The 14,447-nt window shown below is 41.4% G+C and overlaps 1 protein-coding gene across 2 annotated transcripts in view; it reads left to right on the top strand.

Moving 5' to 3' along the window:
- Positions 1–14,447, top strand: part of LOC136863168 (3 beta-hydroxysteroid dehydrogenase/Delta 5-->4-isomerase type 2) — a 200,454-nt gene that overhangs the window by 147,778 nt on the left and 38,229 nt on the right. The window lies entirely within an intron of this gene.

Raw genomic sequence — 14,447 nt, forward strand, 5'->3', positions numbered from 1 at the left:
AAATTTAATGAATCGAACTAGCACGACACGTTAGCCTCTAAGCTAAGAGCAGCAGCCATCTTGCGCAAGCACCCTTAAGGCGTCTCATAAGGAGACGTGTATAGCCGCCATCTTGTGTCCGCCATCTTGCGCAAGCATCCTTAGGGCGTCTCTAGCCATCTTGTGCAAGGACCCTTAAGCCGCCTCATAAGAGCAACCGCCATCTTGCGCAAGCATCACTAGGGTGTCTCATAAGGAGCCTTGTATAACCACCATCTTGCGCAAGCATCCCAAGGGCGTCTCATAAGAACCTGTGTATAGCAGCCATCTTGCGTAAGCACCCTTAAGGAGTCATGTATAGCCGCCATCTTATGCAATTAGCGTCGAGAGAGGACTGCTGTAGAATTTTTCTTTTTAAATTATCCACCACCACATTTCAAAGGTATCTAGCTAAAGATAGCAGCACTGCGTATGACAGGTGACGAATTTACATCTACTGCGATAAAGAGGGCAGCACGGTGCTCTCTGGATTAAAGATGGCGGATGATAGCTGTCAAAAAAGCACGTGGCTATGTTTACCAAACAAGAGCATGTGGAATTTGCCGCCACCACATTTCAAACTAAAGAGGGCAGCACTATGCTCTGTTGATTAAAGATGGCGGATGGTAGCTGTCAAAAAGCACGTGAGTTTGTTTCCAAACAAGAGCATGTGGAATTTTTCAATTTGCCGCCACCACATTTCAAAGGTATCTAGCTAAAGATGGCAGCACGGTGCTCTCTTGATTAAAGATGGCGGATGATAGCTAACAGAACTTTTCAAATTGCCCGCTACTACATGCTTAAGGTAGTAGCCATAAAGAGGGCAGCACGGTGTTCTGTAGATTAAAGATGGCGGGTGATAGGTGATGAAATTGCCCGCATGATAGCAGCACGGTGCTCTATTGATTAAAGATGGCGGATGACAGCTGTCAAAAAAGCACGTGGCTTTGTTTCCCAACAAGAGCACATAGAATTTTTCAAATTGCCGCCACCACATTTCAAAGGTATCTAGCTAAAGAGTACAGCACTGTGCTCTGTTGATTAAAGATGGTGGATGGTAGCTGTCAAAAAAGCACGTGAGTTTGTTTCCAAACAAGAGCACGTGGAATTTTTCAATTTGCCGCCACCACATAGAGGGCAGCACGGTGCTCTCTTGATTAAAGATGGCTGCTGTCACGTGGAATTGACTGCTACCACAGGTATCTAGCTAAAGAGGGCAGCACTGAGGTTTGCGATGCAAGATGGCTGCTGTCAAAAAGCATTTTTCAAATTATCCGCCACCACATTTCAAAGGTAAGTAGCTAAAGAGGGCAGCACTGTGCTCTATGGATTAAAGATGGCGGATGACAGCTGTCAAAAAAGCACGTGGCTGTCAAAAAGCACGTGGATTTGTTTATCTCGAGCTAGTGAGGTTAAGTTGGTAGCACTAAGGTTTAGGCCCGCCAAAATGGCAGCACTGCCGATGACAGGTGACGCAAGAGGGCAGCACAGCGCTCTGTAGTTTAAAGATGGCGGATGGCAGCTGTCAAAAAGCATGTGGCTGTCAAAAAGCACGTGGCTTTGTTTATCTCGAGCTAGTTAGGTTAAGTTGGCACTACTGAGGTTTATTCCCGTCAAGATGGCAGTACTGAGATTAGCGATGCGTTGTTGTCTGTCAAAACGCACGTGGCTTTGTTTACAAATCTGTCAAAAAGCACGTGGCTGTCAAAAAACACGTGGCTTTGTTTACCTCATGCTAGTTAGGTTAAGTTGGCACTACTGGGGTTTAGGCCCGTCAAGATGGTAGTACTGAGGTTTGCGATGCGTTGTTGTCGATGACAGCTGTCAAAAAGCACGTGGCTTTGTTTACAAATCTGTCAAAAAGCACGTGGTTGTCAAAAAGCACGTGGCTTTGTTTACCTCGCGCTAGTTAGGTTAAGTTGGCACTACTGAGGTTTAGGCCCGTCAAGATGGCAGTACTGAGGTTTGCGATGCGTTGTTGTCGATGACAGCTGTCAAAAAGCACGTGGCTTTATTTACAAATTCAAATTTCCCGCCAAAATTCAAATTTCCCGCCAAAATTCAAATTTCCCGCGGGAGGAGGAGGCCTCTCCCGAGAGCCGGAGGAGGAGGAGGCCGCCGAATCCCTGTATTATACTACTGTTAATCTATTAAGGGGGGTTATGACTGAAATTTGTGGAATTTGTGTCGAAAAATCACTTTTTGAGTTTTGTGTTTAAAAATTAGCTCCATCTTTTCTCTATCGGAAAATGTTATAAATTTCCTTCCAGCGCCATTTTCAAACCTCCCAGCGGCTATTTAAAGGGAGAGCGCGTGGGATTTAATGTCGGTCCACGCCCTCTTTCTACTGAGACGCCACAGTCTTCGATGTTGTTGAGTTGTTTGTTCGGAATTTTGAATATTGCGCGAAACATTTCCCTCTGAGGACGACAGACACTCAGCTACGCAGTCTCCTTTCATTTGTTTACTACGTAATCAAAATAAATACTAAAATAAGAGAAATAATTTACTAGTCCAACAAAGGGAACTAAAAATGTGTTGCAAAACAAGAGTAGATTTATTTGAGCCACACAAGTGTATTTTCAAGGTTGCATATTTTCTCTTCTATCTTTGTTTACATTTTTTACTTAGTATTTATTTACGTCGCGTTGTGCAAGCATGTTCCTGTTTTAATTTGTATACATTTTGCTCGAGAAATCTTATTCCTGAGTGATAAAATTATTTATCCAGTGAAAAGCAGTACCTAAGTTCATTTTACTGTGTATATATAGTGTGAATATTTTAAATTCAGTGTATATAACGAGATAGTGCTTTGTTTCGAGTGTATTGGTAGTTATATACTTTGTTAGGTTAGGCAAACATCCTGTGTTATGATGGATAATGGGCCCAGAACTTCTTATAGGTCAGGAAAGAAACGCCCTTCTAGGAGAAGTCTGGCTGCAAAATTGAGATATTCAGCAAGGAAATGTCAGGAGATAAAGCCAGGTACAGCTCCATTTAGGCCTAGTGAAGAGGTTCCTGTTTCTAGTACCTTACCACCTCCAGTTATTACTGTTTCAGAAATAAAAATCGACTCATTTTCTGATTCTTACCCTACCTCTAAATGTTCTAATGTTGCGCCTGTAAATTACACTTTAGTACATAGTGATGTGTGGAGTGAACTTGTGAAAGAACTACTATGTGGTGAGTGTCGAACCAAGTCAATTTTCATTCAATTTAAAGAAAGCCATGGTTTTTCCTCTAAAATTATTGTTAAATGCAGAAATTGTGATTATGTTTCTGCAAATGTATATAGTTCTCCAAGAGTGAAAAATAATAATTCACAGAGGCCTGCTTTCCATGTCAACAATGCTATGATTGAGACATTTAGCACTCTAGGTAAGGGTCAACGAGGGTTGGAAAAATTCTCAGTTGGTATGGGCATGGACACTTTAGGACCTAGGCCTTTTTCAGCCCATCTGAAACATTTAATTGATGAGGGAAAATTAATGAGAAAAGAAGTACTAGATATGGCTGCACAAGTTGTACGCAGTTCCCATGGAGCTAATGACAATGAAATATTAGATATTTGTGTATCATATGATGCGAGCTGGCATAAACGTGGTCACACATCCAACTATGGAGTAGGGTTTGCTATTGACATTCAGACTGGAATTGTGCTAGATTACCATGTGCTGTCAAAGTACTGTCAGAAGTGTGTGGTAGCTGAAAGGGACTTGGGGAAACATAGTTCAGAATTTGATATATGGTATGAAGGTCATAACAATTCTAGGGAGTGTGAAAAGAATTATTGTGGGTCCTCCAATGCTATGGAAAAAGATATTGGAGAGATTCTGTGGAGGAGGTCACTTGGCAAGGGGTTCCGCTACACTACCATGTTGTCAGATGGGGATGCTAAGACTCATGTTCATTTAAATCAGATTCAAGTATATGGACCAGGTATCACCATAGTAAAGGAAGAGTGCATTAATCATGTATCAAAACGCCTTGGCACTGCTCTTCGCAATACTGTTAGAGATTGGAAGGCAAAGGGTGAAACACTAGGTGGGCGGAAAGAGGGCAGCTTGACGGAAACCACCATGACCAAGCTTGGGCATTATTTCAGACATGCCATAGTCAACAACATCCCAGATGTGGCTAAAATGAAGAGGGCAATTTATTCTACCCTTAGACATTGCATGTCAACAGATCTCAACCCTCAGCATATAACTTGCCCCAAAGGTGTCGATTCTTGGTGCTTCTTTAATAGAGAGCAGACAGAGGGGAAACCAGTTGACAGTCATAGTCGAATGACTTGCAAGCTTAGGCCATCTGTTGTAACCAAGATTGCACCAGTATATCAGCGACTGGCTTCAGATGAAATGTTGCGACGTTGTTGTGCTGGTAAGACCCAGAATGCCAACGAGTCACTTCACAGTATGGTTTGGTCTAAGTGTCCGAAGGAAGTATTTATTTCCAAGTCAAAACTTGAACTAGGTATACTCAGGGCAGTCTCAGAGTTCAACATGGGACACTACAAGACAGCTGAGACACTTCATGCCATCAGGAATTCACTTATTTCTTCAACCACCCAGTCATTGTGTAAATCACAAGACAACCGTCGTGTAGCTCGGAGCAGGAAGAGGACCAGTGAACAACACAAAAAGGAGAGAAAACATCACAAACTGGTAAAAATATCAACAGAAGAAAGATTTAGGAGGTCTGAAGGTGCAACGTATGCTGCAGGACAGTTCTAAAGTGAGTTGATTTTCTTATGCATTTTTCTCACATTTGTTTTTTCTCATGTATTTGTGTCTTAAAAATGCTCCGTGCGACACAATTGTTACCTGAAATGAATGAAACTTGGTGAGTATACTCTTATATGTGCTAGAATGGGAAGTTATCATAGGTTTTGACATGGACTGGTTTTTTCTATTGATTTCCTGATGTAGAATTTGGGTCATGCTGTGAATTTAAAAAAAAAAATTAATGAAGATTTCAGAATTTCTGGAAGGAAAACTATAACTCTGATAACAAAACCGTTTATAACTTTTATTTCTGTATGCAAGAGCTACATTTCAGCAAATTGTTAGCTTCATCAGACAAAAACTTCATCGCAAGGGACTTTTCCGCATGAGTGCATTTTAAATGACAAAAAAATAATAACTTCAGAACCAAGGTACATACACAGCTAAAATTTAGTACAGGGTCTAACTGTATTACAATACATGTGTACATAAAATTTGGTTCCAATAGCATGTAAATTGTAGAAGTTTTCAAATTCAGTCATAACTCCCCTTAATTTATCAACAAAATTTGCATAAATCACTTGTACCTACGCAGGAGCTTCTCCTTGAGATAGAACGTAATGAAGGAACACTTTATGCCTACAAGAATCCAATGTGAGGAAAGATAAAGGTATTGGATTAGGTCAAGAATTTCATATTCATGTATCCAGAAGTAATACACCTGAAGAATGGATTCGTGGATGTATTTTAACAATATCGAAAAGTGATTTAATATTATCACAATACTGCTCTGCTGACAGAGTTGTTATTTGCACAACCTTCAATCAGCGTGAACTTTATATAACATTTATTTTGATTCCACAAGGGACATCAACATAAATGCCCTTCAGTCGGTATGTGATGATTTGAAAGGAAAACCTATTCTTTTCACTGGAGACATAAACGCCAAAGATGGATTGTGGGGCAGCCCCATCTAAGATTCTTGAGTAAAACTCTTTTACGACCTTTGTATCGCCAATAACCTAACTAACCTCAATAACGGAACAAACCAATGTACTTCCGAATTAATTCCCAGAGCTTTTAGATGTAAGTGTGTGTAATCCTTTACTTTTCCTTCCATTTTAGACTGGAAAGTAAGTGATGGAAGACCATGCTCTAATCACTGTGACTATACTGTACAATCTACGCCAAGCAGAATAAAAATGTGAAATGGGACCACTTTCATTTGGCAGCCATAAGAAATCTCGGGAAAATGTCAACTGCAAATTCGCGAACGAGTTGGGTGAAACAGTAAACTCCTTAAATGAAACCATAATAAAGCTTTCAGAGGTTTAACTTACCTACGATCTCTCAAAAGCCATATAAACAATTCTGGTGAAATGTAGAAATTTCTATACTTCTAAAGTGAGTACTGGCTTGTTACAGACGATATAAGAGAAGTCGCTGCCCTCTTTGACGACAGAGATATGATGAAGTATACTTGAAAACTAAGGAAGACTACAGAAAATAAATACTAAAACGGAAATCATTCTGTTGGAAGGAATTTTGCTCTGCTCCAACGATAAACAAACCTTGGGGGAATATTAATAAATTATCTAGGAAACCAGAAAATTTAAATACCTACCTCACCTCAATTGAAACTGGAAACGGCTACACAAAACAATTCTCCGATACGGCCAACGTTCTGATAAATACATTCTTCTCAGACGAAAAAGGTGACTCAGAACAACAAGCATCAATTAAAATTTTTTCAGACATTCCTCCTGATACTGAAGATGATACACCATCTTCTCAACAGGAAGTTGAACATATTATCCTCTTGCAGAATGACAAGAAAACTCCTTGCTGGGACAGATTGTCTGCTAATATAATCGAAAACATTCACTACTGCTTTCCTTCCGTATTTGTCATTCTGTTCAACAAATGTCTGGCTCTAAACCATTTTCCAACTTCTTGGAAACTGGGAATTGTGGAAATAATCCCGAAGGGACGTTCTCTAGTTGATTTTTCTTACAAAAAAGTTAGACCAATTTGTCTTCTACCTGTGTTTTCTAAGTTGCAATCAGTATGGCTTTACCCCTCAGAAATCAACCGAAGATGCTGTTCTTGACGTAGTAAAAGAGATCCAAGGCATATTTTCAATGAAGAAAATCGCTGTATTGATTTCTCTGGACATAAGTAGTGCTTTTGAAAATACTTGGTGGCCCACAATTTTGTCCCAGTTAAAGGAGAAACGATGCCCAAAAATTCTCTATACACTAATTCAGTCTTACTTTTGTAAACGAAGAATGAAGCTTCAGACTGGAACAGCAGTCTTCACAAAATATGTATCCAAAGGCTGTACGCAAGGAACAACATCTAGCCCTGGTTTCTGGAATATCCTTTATGACGACAGCTTACTGCTAATAATTCCAACGGAATGTCGAGTCATTGCCTACGCCGATGATGCTCGTCTTCTAATTGAAGCTGAAAAAGTGAGAGATCTCACTGTTCGAACAAATTCTGCCTTTTTTGTAATTGGGGTGGAACTAACAGACTGCAATTTAATTCATTGGAGACCAAACCGATGTCTCTCACGAAGAGAAGAAACCAAGAATAATTATGAATGGACATCAGATAAAAATTGAGCATCAATTATCATTTTTGGGCATTACCCTGGACAAACAACTCACATTCAGAACTCACTTCAACAACTTTAAAATTAAAGGCAGTAAAGTTTTACAGGGAATAACTGTTGCATGCAGACCGTCATCGGGACTGAATTCAGATGTACTTAAAATAATTTATTATACGGCATTTGTGCCACTGATTCTATACCGTGCCTCTTCTTTCCGAAACACACTGGGAAATAAATGGGCCCGGAATAAATGATTGTAATTCAAAGAAACTTTGAGCTCCGGATCTCCCGAGCTTACTGCACAACTTCTACCGATGCAGCATTTATTATTCCAGGAATTGAGCCCCTCTTTTTGACTGCAATTGGACCAGCCAAACTGACATTACTTAAGAAAAATAGGCCATCACCTCATCCTATCATGAATACTGTTCTAGAACAACAATGCCAATTTTTACAGTCTGGCCATTCAAGGATGTTCAAGAAGATTCTCCGTAACAAATGCATAGACACTCATGACTGCATCATTTATACCGATGGCTCTTGTACATCAAGCAACGACGGCAAGGACCTTGTTGGGTGTGCTTTTGTAATCTATGGAAACGAAAGTGAATTTTTACAGCGCAGTATAAACTATTCTCCTTCTGTTCGGTCTTTCATGCAGAACTACTAGCCATGAAATGTGCATACAGTGGTGTCATGATGACAATAAAAGGGTCCAAATACTCAGTGACTCACAAGCTGCGTTGAAGTCTATAGACAACAAATATAATATGAACCCGTTAGCAGTTGCTGTAAGAAATATAGTTCACCAAAACCGTCATATCTGAATTTCCTTGATTCGCGGACATACTGGATCCATCGGACATGAGAGAGCTGATCAACTAGCAAAAGCTGTTGCTCAATCAAATCTAGCAATCGGGTAAGACAGTTCTCATTTATGCTATGCAAGAAGGTAAATCAAAAAACATATCTTGAATCAATGGAGCCTCCTTTAGACCTCTGCTTTAAATCGATCCGTTACTAGAAGAATATGTTTTTCTACAGTTTGTAACTGAATTCGTGCAAACTACTGGTGTTAAATTTTGAGTTAACACAATTTATGACAGGCCATGGAAATTTCAAATCATCTTTTGAACGTTTTAAAATTATTTTGACAGGTGACTATTCTTGCTTTTGTGGGTCTACTCAAACAGTTGATAATTTAATATTTGATTGGCCTGTGTTTACAATAGTAAGTTTTAATTTGTACTCTCATTTGAACTGCTGTAATATTGAGATTTCACAATCACTAGACCATATTTTCATACAGAAATGCTGTTACAAACATTTCCTAATTTTCATTCATCGCATCTTTCGTAAACTGGTTCTGTAAATCACCATCGTAATGTTTAACTTATGATTGTATGTTTCAACTATAACTAGAGCCCTGCGCGAATATACAAAATAATATCCGCATCCGCTCGACATCCGCACTTCCTTCATCCGCACCCACATCCGCATCCGCGAATGGTTATCCGCATCCGCGAATGGTTATCCGCATCCGAAAAATGGTTATCCACGGATGTTGTAAATATTAAAGTACAGTATACTACACCCACACCCACACCTGGCACCAGAACCTCTAAAGTCACAGGTTTATTAGGAATTTTCTCTTGCGACCACTACCGATGTATTGATCTTTGTTTCTTCCTTCCATTAATTGCGGGCAGGAGCCAGTTAGGCTTAGGTAAAATTTACTGCTTTATAGTCTCAAGGCTCTTTATGTATCACTATTCTCCCATACCCAATGTCAAGGGTCGCCTAACCACAAACAAAAACCATAGTATACCTGGGTGAAAATAAATAAACGTCATTATTTATAAGTTATCAGCAAAATGTCCGACTCGTTGGCTGAACGGTCAGCGTACTGGCCTTCGGTTCAGAGGGTCCCGGGTTCGATTCCCGACCGGGTCGGGGATTTTAACCTTAATTGGTTAATTCCAGTGACACGGGGGCTGGGTGTATGTGTTGTCTTCATCATCATTTCATCCTCATCACGACGCGCAGGTTGCCTACAGGAGTCAAATAGAAAGACCTGCACCTGGCGAGCCGAACCCGTCCTCGGATATCCCAGCACAAAAGCCATACGACATTTCATCAGCAAAATTATCCGCACTGCCATACAGTTTGTATCCGCCAAGACACTAAATTCGCGAATATCCGGGGATAAATCAAGATACCCGTGCTTCGCTACGGTTTTAAACTGAAAGTTATTATTTAAACATTTTGGAGATTCCACTATCAGCTGAGCCTGTAAAGTACGCCCTCAATTTGTACGTCAAACGGTTTTAAGGGGCGAAATTTTTTCTGTATTTATTAACATTTAGGATATACCGGGTGGTCAATCAGCCCCTTGCGATCCAGTTTTACGAATCCCTTCTCATTTACTGCATTTATGAAAGACATGAGTCCCTCTCTCTAAACCGGGGTAATATAACGAGATGTGTGTTTACCGGCTAGAAGACAGCAGGAATCGCTGGCGCTACTATTAATTCATTATGCGTGCCTCGAATGAACCCGTAAAACGAGTACGGATACGCAGAACACGTATTTTAAAGAGAAGGTGGACGCACAGACCGGGAGCACAGTACTCTATAGGCTGGGAAGTGGGCGCCGCAGCTCAAGTTTCGCAATAGCTCACATGGCAAGCGGACGGGTAGATATGTGATAGTGGACAGTGCTCGTGGTAGGAGGTTCGAATTATTCATAAGATTTCTTTAACAGCCAGTTGCCTGGGATGTGGTAAGGTTGCATATTTGATAGCTTCCAAGGACTGATTTGTTTATTTTACCCTGAAAAGGTCCGTTGGTATGGAGCTGGGTTGATCGAGGCTAGGAAACATGTGACAGGATTTCAGTAATCCACGTCGTTTAACGCAGCACCTGCTCGAACTGACGACCGCCGTGGTCGATACAGAACTGCGCGCGATGTTGTAAGGACCGTCTGGCCCGTTGCAACATCTCTGGCGAAACGGATCGCCATGCCTCGGTGATGAGCTGTCTAAGGTGACAAGGACTGGCCGTCTCCTGTGCATACACCAGTTGTTTTACATGACCCCACAGAAAAAATCAAGGGGCGTAAGATCGGGCGATCTCGCGGGCCTGGGGACAGGTCCTCCCCTTCCTACCCATTTATCAGAATACGTCGCATGGAGATGGTTCCGGACGACCACCGCCACGTGCGGTGGAGCTCCGTCATGTTGAAACCACATCCTGCGGCGGTCAAGGAGTGGCACATGTTCCAAAAACGGTGGTAGTTATTCTTGGAGAAACCGCAGATAGCGTTGGCTGGTCAGATGGCCCTCAAAAAATGGGGACCGATGAGGTGATCACCCCTGATTCCACAACATGCATTCAAGCTCCACTGTTCCTGAAAAGCTGTCTGTCGCACCCGATGGGGATTATCCACACTCCAGTAATGCATGTTATGGCGATTAAAGGTTCCATTGTTGTGGAATCGTGCTTGGTCCGTAAATAAGAGAGTCGCTAGAAAAGCAGGATCAGTGTCCACATGCTGTAGGATCTATTGACATATCGCCACCTGGGCATCAAAATCATGACCATGGAGCTCCTGGTGTAATTGCAGATTGTACGGGTGAAACCGGTGGGTATGCAATATGCGGATAACAGCCGCTCGGCTGTTGTTGGTCACCTGTGCAATGGCCAGTGTGCTAATATGAGGGTTACGCCGGATAGCGTCAAACACGACCTGTTCGTTGTCAGCAGACGTCACGGAATGATCTCCAATAGGCCGTGTCCTTCCCAGGGATGTAGTATCCCGCAGTCCGACTCGTTGGCTGAATGGTCAGTGCACTGGCCTTCGGTCGAGGGTCCCGGGTTCGATTCCCGGTCGGGTCGGGGATTTTAACCCTAATTGGTTAATTCCAGTGGCCCGGGGACTGGGTGCTTGTGCTGTCCCCAACATCCCTGTAACTCACACACCACACATAACACTATCCTCCACCACAATAACACGCAGTTACTTACATATGGCAGATGCCGCCCACTCTCATCGGAGGGTCTGCCTTACAAGGGCTGCACTTGGCTATAAATTGCCACACGAAGTTATTATTATTATTATTATTATTATTATTATTATTATTATTATTATTATTATTATTATTATAGTATCCCGCAGGTGTCTTTCTACACTCCGAAATGTCATGTCGGTCGGTTGTTGTCTCTCCGGATCACGTTCTTGGTACAGGCGTTGTGCCTGACTTCTCCATAGATAAGTAACATATTCACATACTCGTCGCTGGAATTCATCTCGAGGTAGTGAGTAAACTTTGTGTTGTAAATTTTGTGAATTTCTTCGAAGGAGGGGAGTTCGCGCAGCTTCATACTTATCTGCCATCGCATATTGTTATCGTTTCAATGGGGCATACTTTGCTCTTCCTGTGGTCTACGAAGCTTGGAACATGTACGATGTAGCTAACTGGCCACAAACCATCATCTCCTCATCCTCTTCCAACCCAGCACCATACCCAGTGCAATGATACATACGGTATTTTACAGGGTCAAATAAACAAATCAGTCCTCAGAAGCTATCGAGTACGCAACCGTACAACATCCCAGGCAACTGACTTTGAAAAACTATTCTGATCTTGGATTCGAACCTCTTACATCGAGCACTGCCCACTATCACATATCTCCCCTCCCGCTTGCCATGTGAGCTACTGCGACGCTTGACGTACGGCGCTCACTTCCCAGCCTAAGCAGTACCGTGCTCCCGGTCTGTGTTGTGTGTCTACCTCCTATTTTAAAGTACGTGTGCTGCGTATCTGTACTCGTTTTACTGGTTCATTCGAGGTGCATTTTCCAATTACCTGGCACATACTGAAAATCAGATCCTGACAGTCCTCTTTGTTCTGAAATCACACTGATTTTCATCCAACTTCCTCTCAACCACTGATCGCCACCCTCCCTTCCAAGATGCCAGTGAATACTTTGCCTGGTATGCAAATCAATGAGATACCTCGATAGTTGTTTCAATTCCAGCTGTTCCCTTGCTTATAGATAGGTGCAATTACTACTTTTGTCCAATCTGAAGGTGCCTTACCAATACTCCATGATAATTTTATTACTCTATGAAGCCATTTCATCCCTACCTTCCCACTATTTTTCTCCATTTTAGGTCTACTTTCATCTATTCCTGCTGCTTCATGACAATTGATTTTATTTACCATCCTTTCCACTTCCTCAAGCGTAATTTCACCAACATCATTTTCCTCCTCCACATGAATTCGGTTGTTCGCGACGTCACCAGGAAGATTTCCTTTTACGTTGAGATTTTCAAAATATTCCTTCCTCCTGTCCAGAGATTCCCTGGAATCTATTATGAGTTCACCTGAATAATAATAATAATAATAATAATAATAATAATAATAATAATAATAATAATAATAATAATAATAATAATAATAATAATAATAATATTTGTACCGGGCGGTACATCTCCACGCCGCTAGTTCAAATATTGCGCCAATTGAAACACCTCTACAGGGGAAAGCCTGAACTTTAAAAAACTGTATTAACTCAACAGTTTCTCCGAAGATGGCTCTGTGTGAATTTTGATGTGATTTGTTTGTAATTGATCAAGATGTGTGGACGTTCTCTACCAGATGTATCTACTAAAAACTATGATTACGCACTCTGGTGCGAAGGAATGAACTTTCTTGAAGAAATTTTGTATTGACAAGTTGTTGTCTTTACTAAATTTTGTTCTTTTATTTTTTGAGTTGGCAATATTAATCCTTCCTTTCGCCAGTTTTGAACTTAGCCAATCCCAAATTTCTTTAATTAATTTTCAGCCAATCATGTATGTCTTCTTCGATATGGATATGTAGCTCTAAGCTATCCAATAAAATTGGGGGGTGTGTCTTCTCATTCCTGAAAGGTCTCGAATTTTCCACGAGGGTATAAAAACTGCTGATTTTCTTGTCTCGGGGCCACTTCAGTAACATCTAACTTAGTGTGTGGATGTGTAGCAGGGGGCGGGAAGCGCCTCTTTCTTCAAGCAGCTGCTCTTCAACAAGGTAATGACCTGTTAACATCTTCATTTCTTGCTAGCTCAGCAGTTTAACTCTCGGGGAGGGGTCGAAACCTTTAATATGTAACCTACCACCTTTAAATGTAAATTCCTCTTCTGTCTATGTAAGAACTACAAATCTCTTTCACTGTAAAGCGAGGATAGAGAGTGCTTTACCCTCTCGAACTCCCCTTCATTTTGAAATTGAGGTGACCACGTTTTTATAACCGTTTCTTCTCTTCCTTAATGTTTTAAAGTTTTCTCATACGGGTCACCTCCCTAGCTTGGGACTAGCCCCTGTGCAAGTGCTCCTTGCCATGATGGGGTTTTCTGTCCCTTTGTCCGAATTTGGTACCTTGGTAAATTTCGGCTAATAGCTCGAGGATTGTAATTGTGGGGCTCGAAGCCCAGACCTTGTAATAATCCCCTAACACTTGTAATTTTTTTGTATCTGATTTTGGCTTGTTGTTGACTTGTTAAGTTTTCAAATTCTATGTTACCATTGTTAAGTTTTGAAAATATAACCTTTGTTGAAATTTTAATTCATCTTTCGAACTTGTAGTTAGACCCATTCTAGCCCGCACCTTCTTTCACCTCTGCTGTTCCACAGAAACCTCGGAACAAGTGGTAGCAGAGCGTGGTTGAATGGGTCTCAATTTAGCCCCTTTTGACGGCTAAATATTGCTTTTGGTTCGAACTACTCTAACAATTTTCTCCGTCGCTAGAGTTTTCCGATTTTTCTAAATTTATAAAGTTCTATCATCATGCCCGGCCCTCGCGATGTCCTCCATCCCGGCTATTTGCGCAAGGAGGAATTAATCTATGAATTAACAATTAGAAATGTGCAATCTGGAGGCACGGTTGCAGTAGATACCAACAAGCTTAAAGAGTCCCTTGATTTGCCCATTTCCATCCCCACCTTGGGAGAGAAAGAGATTGACGACGCTCTCTCCACGATCACTGATAATACTACTGAGCTAGCATCTGTAGTTAGTTTTCTTGAAGAAAATGATCCC

Source organism: Anabrus simplex, chromosome 2 (assembly GCF_040414725.1).
Source record: "Anabrus simplex isolate iqAnaSimp1 chromosome 2, ASM4041472v1, whole genome shotgun sequence".
Classification (NCBI taxonomy): Eukaryota; Metazoa; Arthropoda; class Insecta; order Orthoptera; family Tettigoniidae; genus Anabrus; species Anabrus simplex.